Source organism: Poecile atricapillus, chromosome 2 (assembly GCF_030490865.1).
Source record: "Poecile atricapillus isolate bPoeAtr1 chromosome 2, bPoeAtr1.hap1, whole genome shotgun sequence".
In the NCBI taxonomy this organism is placed as follows: Eukaryota; Metazoa; Chordata; class Aves; order Passeriformes; family Paridae; genus Poecile; species Poecile atricapillus.
In genome coordinates, this window is record NC_081250.1 from 136,018,971 (window position 1) to 136,030,347 (window position 11,377).

Sequence of the window (11,377 nt, forward strand, 5' to 3'; positions counted from 1 at the left end):
ATATGGAAAGAGGGGAGAAGTTTTGAAAAGCTTATATAAGCTTACGGGGAGGGAAGGTAGAAAATCATGCTTACCAGTGGCAGTAGCAGCAGCAGAGTAGAATCATGAAACTCTTGGCAAGACTTAGAGCAGATTTTTCCATTTCACTGCTGTTTTTCTCACTCTCTCTAGTCATATATCATTCTTACATTAAAGTTTGCTCTTGAAAAATGCTTTGCTCTGAAAAAACCCTTTGCTCCGGTAAAATGCAAAATGCAAACGACCTTTAAATGAAGATGATTCCTCCAGGACTCCTTCTATTCATGTTTATGCTCACGATATAACTCAGATGTTCACAACAGAAGCAAGATACTGCTCCATCTTCAGAGGACCCATCAAGCCAAGCTTTCTTTCAGACCTGCATCAGAACTCAGCCCTGTCCTGTCCTGTTCCAGATCCTGGCCACAATCAAATTGAAATAGCCGGGACAAATTTATTTTGGACATTTTCAATTATTGTTGTGTGTGTGGCTTGTAGTAGGGGAGACCTTGAACCCATATCATGCCAGTCTTGGAGAATACGCTCCTAGCAACTTCTGGGGCCTGACTTTAGCTCTGGAACAGCTGCATTGCCATGTTATAGTTTTGTATTAAATCTGGCTACATATTGCAGTGTTTAGTACTGGCACATTTCCATTCAGTGGTCTCATGTACGAAGAAATTATCACAGAATTGCAGGATGGCTGAGGTTGGAATGGACATCTGAAAGTCACCTGCTCCAACCTCCCTGCTCATGTAGCAACAGCTGCTTGCCTAGATGGCTTTCGAATATTTCCAAGGAGTGCTTTGGCCAGTCTGTGTTTGATCATACTCAGAGTAAAAAAGTGGAGGGTTTTGTGTTCAGGTTGAATTTAGTTTTTTAGCTTTGTGACCATTGCCTCTCAACTTGTCTCCAGACACCCCTGGGAAGATTGGCTTTCTTGTTTTCATCCCATCCTACCACGTATTTACTTAACCAGATTAATAAGATCCCTCTGAGCCTTCTCTTTTCCAGACTGGACAGTCAGAGCTTTCTCAGCCTCTTCTCCCAAGTGAGATATTCTAGTCCCCTTCTGCTCACTCCAGCATCTCCGTGCCTCTCTTGAACTGGGAAAATGAGTGGTGGGTTTTCTGATCTGCCACAGAAAGAAAAACGAACACTTGTTTTGAGGTGTCAGGTCTGAGACTGCTTAGCAAGTCTGAGGACAAAAGCTCTGAACCTGGTTGTGGACAGTCTAACAAGACTGATAAACTGTCACAACCACACAATCCCAGATCCAGCAGAACAGAGGCCATAAAAATTATATTATAAATATTATTTTAACATCGAACCTGGTAGCATTGTTTGCACTGGGTGAGAGATTTGGCTGAGGTAGCTGCAGCAGCTTTAATTAAATGCCAAATTGTCAACAACTGTTTTTCCATTTGGCTCTGCAACACATACAACATAATAATTTTCATTATTTGCTTTTTCAATCTTCCAGCAAGATATTCTGTAAGTGGAGAGTTTTTCTTAAAAGCAAGTGGTATGTTAATAGAGAAAACACACCAGAGTAGCTAATGAAAATAATTTAATATTTTTATTTAAAAAAAAAATGTTAAAAACCCAAACTATATCCATCATACATGTCCGGTGTGAGAATGCAGACAAAATGTCCTGCAATCCTTTGTAACTTGTTCGAACAGTAGAAGAAAGCCACCCTTTGAGTCAATCACCTGAAGTAAGCAGTTAGCATAGCTTTGCTAAGAACAATTCCTGTTGCAGATATCTCTTATCTCTCAGATATCACTAGCTGATACCTCAGCTAAAATAAATCCACTCAGTCACTTTGTTTACACTGCTGGAAAGTTTTCTTTATACCAAACCCTTTCCTTAAACTGCATCATATTGTATACAAGGTATAGAAAGCATTTGTCTTGGGGTTACTGGATTCCCAAACAATACATTGTTTCTTTTTCTTAGATATAGCTGGTTTGCTTTTAAAAAAGCACTTAAACTTTATTGTATTAATCACACTAATTACATTAATTACATGAATATAAGGGAGCGGTTATCAAACCTGCTGGAGCAGACCTGATCCAAAAATCATTTAGGAATTGCAAAACCAAAAAAGCATCCTAGTGCCCTGTGAGAGGTGAAATGTTGAGGTTGAAATCCTTGTTCTAAAATCAGGAAAAAGAGGGATGTAAGGCTGGTGCTAAATGTCCTGGGCATGCACTCAGGCTATACAGCTGATAAATCCTTCTTTATCTTCCTGAGGTTTGTTTTCCTGATAGGACAGGTCTCAGAGAATGCCCTTCAGGTAGGATGGACGCCAGGAAAAGGAACACAACTTCAGCTCCTGCAAATTTCAGCCTGCATGTATGAAATTGGGAATTTACCTATATGAGGAATACAGAAGTCTCAAGGGTTAGATTGCACCTGTAGAAGACATAGCAGGTTTAAATTTTGGATGTAGGCACCTGAAAATGAAATGATCTTCTATCACTAATTCTGCCTGTTGGGTGATGACAGTTGGGGTAATGTTTTTAAAGACATTCCCCACTAATTGTAATCCCACTATCTGGCTGAAGAAAGGTGGTTGAATACTGTGTTCTTACACATTTCTGCCCATGAAACTAACATAACCTTTTCTGCAAACTAACACATCTCTTCCTCTGGTTTCTTTATCAGTAACTATTGTGGAAACAAAAAACTATAAAACACCATTCTCTCAGTTTTAGAAGATCCAAGCAAAGACTGCAGGAAACTCGTCACAGACTCGATATCAGACATAAACCTATAGATAGCTATGCTGTTCACCTGAAGGCAAGACAATTTTGGAAACACACAGTGTGCCTAGGGCAATACTACTGCAGGAATACAGCACACCCTTATTTTCTGACACTTACAGGGTAATCCCAACATTGTTATAGTTTAGGGGGCTTTTAACACACAGATTGCAAGTGAAGCTCCGAGGCTAAGCCAGCAGACAGGTGCTAGCAGAGTGCCACTGGGATTCATCATGGGCTGTGCACACTTGCTGAGAACACCCAGGCCTTCCTGGGATTCCTCATCTGCACCAAGTCCTGCAACACAACACCCTCATTGCTACTAATATCTTTATGAGGCAGCCTGAGGCTATTTACTAAAACTTTTAGGGGCAGATCAGTAGAATGCAAATAGGCTTAAGGCCCTAATTTTTTAATGAACTTTATACCTTTTCCACTCCTAAGTTTGACAGATGCATCTGGAAGCACCATGTGGAAGATCTTGAAAGCAGGTCTGGGGTCAAAAGCTCCTGACTAACACAACAACTCCATTTCTAGTTCCATATTCCAGGCTATTTGACAGCATCAAGGCACACAAGCCACCTATAGCACTTGGAACAACTATGCTCTGGAAATTTTTATCCTCATTTAAGATCAGTCTAGCAATAATAAATTGATTCTTAAGGTTCCTGGCAGGTTGCTCCAACATGAGAAGCCCTCTATCCCTTGTTGAAACAAAGGTTTGTTCAGCCAGACTTCTCTAGCTCAGAGAGGTTTGGACTGCAGTGACTTCTTGCTCTCAGCCATCCCCACATTATGTTATTTATTTGTGGCATTTTGTATAAGAGCTCCTGTGCAAATTAGAGCTTGGAGACTTTGTCCAATGGATAGCAAGAGTTGCAGTGTGCCATTCCCCTAGTGGCAAATCTTCTTCCCTGTCACTTAATAAATCACCATTCCAAACACATGAGAAAAAATACAAATATGTTGGAAATTTAAAATTGGATCTTTTCTGTCATTCTTCTCTCATCACAAATAAACCAAAAAGAAAAGAAAGACACTTGTGGTACTAGAAGCCTTTGGATTGTCATAAATACTAACCAAAACCTCCAATAAGTTGCCAACCAGACTACTTCCCTCAAGTTTATTATTCCATTTCTGTTTCTGCCATGTAACTCTTCAACTGTAATATTTCCATGCAAGCAGCATGGTGTGTCCAAAATATCTTATCTTACAGTAGAGAGAAAACAATTTTTTTCAGGGAGAACACGGTTTCTTTTCCCCATATGGTTACAACTATGCAAACCCAAGATGGTTTCTCTCTTGGCAGGCAGGCAGGATACCTAATGAGCCAATACACAGAAAACAGATAAAATTAAGAGACAAACAGCAGAGCATGTTTCATCTTTTTTCTTCTCCCATCGTGTTTTATCCAGGTTTTATGCCCCAGTTATTACCACTAATACCAATAAATATTTAGAAATTACATTTCAATCAATGTCATTGGCCGATGTTCCCCATGCACTGATGCAAATTTAACACTTCTCCAGACTATATGTGGCTATCTGGAATTTTTATCTTGTCTGTATCTCTGTTGTAATTTCTTCCTAACTTTGCCTAGTACTTTTTGATTCCTCTCTGACACCTTCTTTTCTCTCTCTTTTTCATAGTATGCTCTATGTTGTTTCACACTGTCCTTGTACTTTCCCCAGGCTTCTCCTCCCTTTGCCTTTTCCTGTTTCTTTAGACATCTTTTTCAAACACTCTTCTGGAATAGAGGCTTCTCCCATGACTTCCCATCACATCTTTTATGTTTACTGCCTTATATGGGTCCATAATAATTCCTCAGCTTGAGAGCAATACAGATGGGAAAAACCACAGGGGGAAAATACTGCTTCTCAAATTCCCTGCTACTCCAGAACCAGAGATACTGAGTTGATGGTTCCTGCATCACAGATATTTAACTAGTGGATGGATGACACTTGCTACCTAGATGGAGCCTGCCAGCTGACAGATATCCCCTTATATCCTAATTACTTTTCTCACAAGTGTAGCACTAACCAGCAGAGGGAAGGGGAGGGCTGTGTTGTCCCTCTGTGGGACCAGCTCAGAAGCTGTAGGGGTAGTGAAGATAAAGAGAACATGGTGGGGTACTGGAATATGTGGCCTTAAACTAACACCACATATATCTCTTTGTGGCTCCCCCTCCTACATGTTCAGCGGTCCTGCTGAGTCTTCCTCTATTCAAGAGCAAAGCACATAGATGATAGCTCGTTAGTAATGTTTAATATCTAGTTTTTCCTTTTTTTTTTTTTTTTTTCGCAGCAAAACACTTACTATTTTATCAGCTTTCAGTTCTGTTGACTTCTAACAAGCGTTTTAGGGGGATTTTTTTTTTCCTTGAGCTGGTTTTGGTGGTGAGTACGAGTGAAGAAAGAAATTCAATAAGCCTGCAGGCAATTGCTGTATTGGCAGTGTGTATTGCTTTTCATTTTGGAATTGGCATGAAGGCACTCCAAGTAACATAAACTCTCCTTTTTGAGAGAATTGACAGATAAATTATATACACAAGATGCAGTCAGATCGTTTTTGGAGGAATGAGGATTGAGTGAAGTCAAAATGGAAAGCTCATTTCACATCAGGGGTATTCCTTCACTGTACTATTGACACAAGGCAACTTTGATCCAAAAGACTTCTCTACCACTCCAGTAAATGTAGCCAAAATTTGAAATGATGTGGCTGTCTAAATTAAGTTCCTCAATCTATAGCTGGCTATACCAGTAACAACTCAATAATCACAAGTGCTTGACCTCTCATAAATTCTGTTTACTTGGCGGGGACACTGCAAATTATTAGTACTTTTAAGATGTGCAATTATAGTTTAAACTCTGTATTTGTTGAAAACACTCATTGAATTTGTCCAGGAAACTAATATCTAACCTTGCTGAAAGCCAAAATAGATGAGTGATTTTGTTACTTTTAACCTAATTTGAACCTCCTGGAGGGAGACTCACAGAAATTATCTGACATTTCCCATTCTGGGTAACATTTGCTTTATATTCAAATCATACAAAATATTGGATTATATTTTTTCCTACTAACAATTTCCAATAAGTGTTTTCAAAGCTTTGGAACGTGACTGCCCTGAGTTTTAGATCCTTCAGGGAAATTTATAAGGCAATATGAAGTGTGGAACAGGGAAGAAAAGAAATTGAAATACACCTCTCCCTACATATGCAGTAAGGAAGGCACAGCTCTAAACAAATAGTACTGGTTAGGTCAAAAATAAACCTATGGAATAGAAACAAACAGATTGTTTGTTCTTTGTTCTGTACACTGATCAAACTTTAACATTTCCTGTATTGCAAACAAATTTTCTTTGTTTAAATTCATTAGGAAAAGGTTTTTTTACATCGAGGAAATCATACAACACAAGGTTTCTGTAACTGCAGCTTGATGTGGGTTAAACGATTACTATCTAAATGTCATCACCTTTTGTCTCTTCAAAAATACATCAATCTGCCATCATGGGAGGAAAAATGTATCTTAAAGCAGTAAAAATAGGGAAAAAACCCTCCTAAATTATGCATTATGTGAACAATTGTTATCAAATAACACTGCATTTCTGTGGGCCCTACTGTAAAATAGGAAAACATACAGAAATAATTAACACTCCAAAACCCCAAAGAGGTACTTTGACTTTTAATTCCTAAGAGGGAACATAAAGCATGCATTTCTTTGCCATGAGATTAAACAAGAATTCTATGTCCAAGCCATATGTAGAATCTTGATCCTTCTACAGGCATCCTCACTGTTCAGTCACAAGGTGAATAATTCCACATGTTCAGTGAATGGCTCTTTGGCACAGTATTTCCTTAGATACCATCACTTCTGATTTCTGTAGGAACACAATTCAGTCTTCTCAACATGGGCATAAACAGATAATTGTCTGAAACCATTGCTTCCACATGCCCTGCCCAGGTTCATTATTAGAAGAATATCATCTGCATGTTCCCAGCTCTTACAAACTCACACAGGGAAGTTTCCAGCCTGTGGCCACTTCAGCCGAGGCAGCTGGAGCTGAGCAGCATGGCCAGCACCTTTCCAAACTGCTACTGCATTGTGTGTGAGCTCTCACAAGCATCTCACTTCTAAAGGCAAATTCTTACATTTACAGTAGATGTTCACTGCAACAAGAAGTTCAACCTACTGAAACAAGTTTAAACCTTTATGTTCTTTGCATTAAAATTTGTCTTCGTGGCCAGCCTAGTATATTCAGGGTTGGTTAGCTCCAGGAAGATGAGATCCAACATGACAATAATCTAATTCATATGCCCTTTAAATGCCTTAAGCTGTGGAATATGTATACTGCATTATGATTTCACCTGTTGCTAAAATTCATCTTTGTCCAGTGGCCATAGTGCACATATGAACACAGACCCTCACACAGAAGATATTTTGGGACACAGTGGATGGAGAATTTTAGACTTTTCCATTAGCACAGAGCAGATGGTTGAGGCCTGCCGTGCCTGGTCTAGTCTGCTACCATGCAGGCTGTATTTTTACAGGGGGAGATATGGATTATTCATACCCTTAATTCAAAATATCCTCCTACCACTGAGGATGCACTAAACAAGAAACAAATAGACTACTTCTGAAGATGTGTGTGATGTGAAGTAAAAGATGTGGTTATGTGGCCTATTCCTTTGCCAAGTTGCTAAGAAACCATAGCCATCCTCTGTATAAACAATTAATGAAAAATTTTTGGTGAGCTGCATATCAGTGGTGGTTTTGCTCTTGGCAAAGCATTGCTCATTCTCACACAAAATGAAAGTATTCATTAGGAGGCTTGTAGTTTTGCATTTTCCCATCTTTAAATTACACTTAATCAGGGTTGCATGATACAAGAAGGAAGTTATTTTACAGCTGGTCAGCTGGCTACTCATACATGTCAATGAGCTTATTTCACAATTTGGCTTCTATTGCCAGTTACCATCCTTTCTAAGGACACTGCTGTTCATGAAGCCAGCTGCACCTCCCATAGTTCCTGGGTAGCCTATTCTTGGTACTAATCACCTTACCATGCTGTTATCCACAGGCCTGGGAAGTCTGGTTCTAGAGGAAGACATCTATACTTGTTGCCATCTTGTTTATTTACAGAGATAGTTTGTACACCAAATCCTCTGCTGAGTTACAAAATTATCAAGGAAAGCCAAGTCCACTTTTCAGCCCCTCTGCGCTCTCAGCGATTTCTGTTGATCTCCTACGTTTGCTTATTCCTCATTCTGACTCAGAACAATTCCAGCAGCCAGTGCTCTTTGTTGGCACAACAGAGTCTTAGCCTATAAAACCTAGTGACGACTTGGAGTACAAAATATGTCTGCCCTTCCAAGCTGCAGGTGGGATTTAAGCTTTTATTTTAATGCACAGCTTACAGTCACATGATTTTGCTTTCCTCCTGGATATTACAGGTTACATAAACAACTGCAGGGAAGATCATGCAGTTCTTACACTCACATACTATAAAAGGAGCCTTTTACCAGAAGCAGCACTGTTGCCTCACCACAACCTTCCTATTAAAGAACCTTGAATGGCTTTCGCAGGCTTAATTTCTGATGGCATTTCTACAATGGGAATTGAGAAGACATTTATGAAACTATTAAAATTTTATTAAAATAATTACAAACATGGCAAAACATCTCTAAAATAGGACAGATGAAATATTTTAACCCCCAGACAATCAACATGTTACAATTGCTTTAAGAGAAAACAATCTTTATTTTCTAAAAAAGGGGAAAAACTTGATAATATTGGATCTGGTGAACAAATTTACTGAAAAAATAAACAAATGTAATTTTAAAAGATCCTTGGAGCAGAAGTACAAGATTTCCCCATCTTTCACCCTTCATCCCTCCTCCCTTCCAAAAAAACTAAAGAGAGGGAAGTCTTAAAACAGTCTTCCTCTCCCCTTTCCAAGTCTTCTTTTAGCAGTTACTACAAATACTTTTTTTGTAAAAGCAAAGCCAAAACAAGAGGCATGAAGTAGACCTTATCTTCATGTAATCTGGATAACAACTATTCTTGGATGTTTATAAAATATTGCTACTAATGAGATTGCTAAAGCTTAGTCAATAGAAAGTTATGACAGAATTTGCAATTGTCGTACTTGAACGAAGTTTCATCTACTGCCAACTCACACTCTGGCCTTCACCCTTTGCTTGAGAATAAACTTTGCCTTCCCCCTTCTGCTCTCCCCTGCCTGTGCAATTCAATCAAAACTGTTATTTGTGAAGGTGTCCTGGATTCCCCAGGCAGGAAAGGCAGCACAGTGACAGTCCCAGCCCAGCACACGTTCAGCCACTCTGAAAAGCCCTTGTGTGACCGCTGTCAGAGCCGAGGGCTGTTGTGGCACCATCAGGGGAGCCCAGGACAGGGCTTGTTCTTGGAGATTTCGGCTCAGCCAAGCTTTCCTCTCTGAATAGCAGTGTTGGCACATACAGGAAAAAGCCGAGCAGACTGAATTCTTACTGGGCTGCTGAAAGCACAGGTTTACTTCACCAGGAGGTACCTGGAACTAAAGTCCCTCATAGCAACATTTTGAATGAGGCATTTCCCTTTCAACCATTGAAGCCTCAGCTTAGCTCTATCAACTTACAAGAATGATTTTTAGAAACATTACCCCAGTTGTCTAACAGCAGGTGGGCTTCAAAACACATGCACCACTCTCCAACTATATAACCACCCTTCTATTTTATCTTTTGTTTTAAAGAGTGACAATAACATTTTCTAAACTTCTCCTAAGCAGAGATGAGGGGTACCTGACAGAAGTAGAAAAATGAATCATTTGCTTAAAACTCCTTTTATCTAAAATTGCAATTTCAGAAAATGGGAAGCATCTCACATATAATTGCATTTAGCTGAGGTGTTACCAGTGAATATAGTTTGCTCTGAATCTTACATCCATTATATGATTTCTGTTTTAGTAAACTGACTAGCAAATGTCTTTTCTGGAAATCAGCATGAATTATTTTGAAATCCTGTCCTGAAACCCACCTGTGTATTAAATTATCAGTAATGACAGCACCAGGATTTAAAAGACAGACAAAACCAAGAAACTCCTAGCCTGACACCCTCCTTAAAAAATGAGAATCAACCCACAAAGCAATGGTTTTACATCCACAAGATGAATAAACTTCACTCTTTGAGCTTCCTAAGAAGGATCAAATAAAAGAGTAATGGTTGTTTCTTAATTGAATTTGAAGGTCATAGAACTGTTGGGGTTTGTGAGCTGGACTGAAATCTTTAATAGGAGACCCTTTGACACACATAGCATCTTGGTGGAGCAACAATTAAAGTGTGGAGATGAGAAAGATATTTTGTTGATCAATACTTTTAAAGAAGGTACTGTTATAATTTTGAACAGAACTTTTGCTTTAAGGCTTTCACATTTACACAACATTCTCAAGTCTAAAAACTTCATGGAACTGACATGACACAAAGCAACCAAGCATTTCAGTAGTGCTACAATCTGCACATACCTCTTCTGTGCCTACACAGCTGGTACATGAAAGGTCCAAACCACAGAGAAGAGGAAGTTATGATAACACACTATCATACTCCTGGGATGAAATTATTTTAAATCTGTACTGTTCAGTAAATTCTTCTAGTCCAAGGAAAAGCTGCATGTGGGCCCTTTCCCTGCTGTTTACAAAGAAACATTCCTATTCTATCTCATTTAAAAATTCTTCAATTATTACACAACTGCACTTCCCTGATTCTGTTAACAGGGAACATGGCTATTACACAATCTAGATTGTTCTAAAGTGACTGTTTTGGGACTGTAACAATATAGAGTGAATCTAAAGATTGCAATTTAGTCAATCCCTTGACAGAAAACTTGAGGAATAAGGAACTTGGCATAGAGCATGCTCAGCCTTAGGAAACTGCTCTCCAAAAGCAACTTGTTAACTTCAGCTGTGTTTCACTCTTCACCCCCATCCTAGGAACCAATACTATACATAAACTGAATCCTTGTGTTGTAGACCAGCTTTCTTACAACATGCATCCTCTAGGTAATAAAACTAAAAATATTGTTATTCCCACTTAGAGTAACTGGATTTTTCCCATGTTTTAATTTGTGTCCATTGCCACTGATCCTGTCTCCACACCACTTGAACGAAGACTTGTCTTGTGAAACTTCCCACTGAAGGGACTGAACACAACAGTAAAAACTGGTCTTAGCCTTAAGGCTGAACATCACTAACTGTTTCTCCTTACCCAGGCAGCATGTAATTCGACAGTAAGCAGGAGTGTTGGCAAGCTAAAACAACTTCACACACATAGATGAATCCCAGATCTCAATTAGTTAAGAGGGAAACAGGCACACAGTTGGAACAAGCTGAAGGTGAGTCATTGGTGTTTCCCTCAACCTTAAACATGAAACTGTATCCAGTGATAGTGCCTCTTCCTTTCCAACATCCACACTCACCTCAGTGATCAGTCACTATACTTAACAGAACTCATAAAAAAGATCTGTGATTTTCTCTTAGAGATACTAAAGCATATGCTTCAGTGCAGAAGTGCTAAGGAAATCCAGGTAAGTGTGAAAC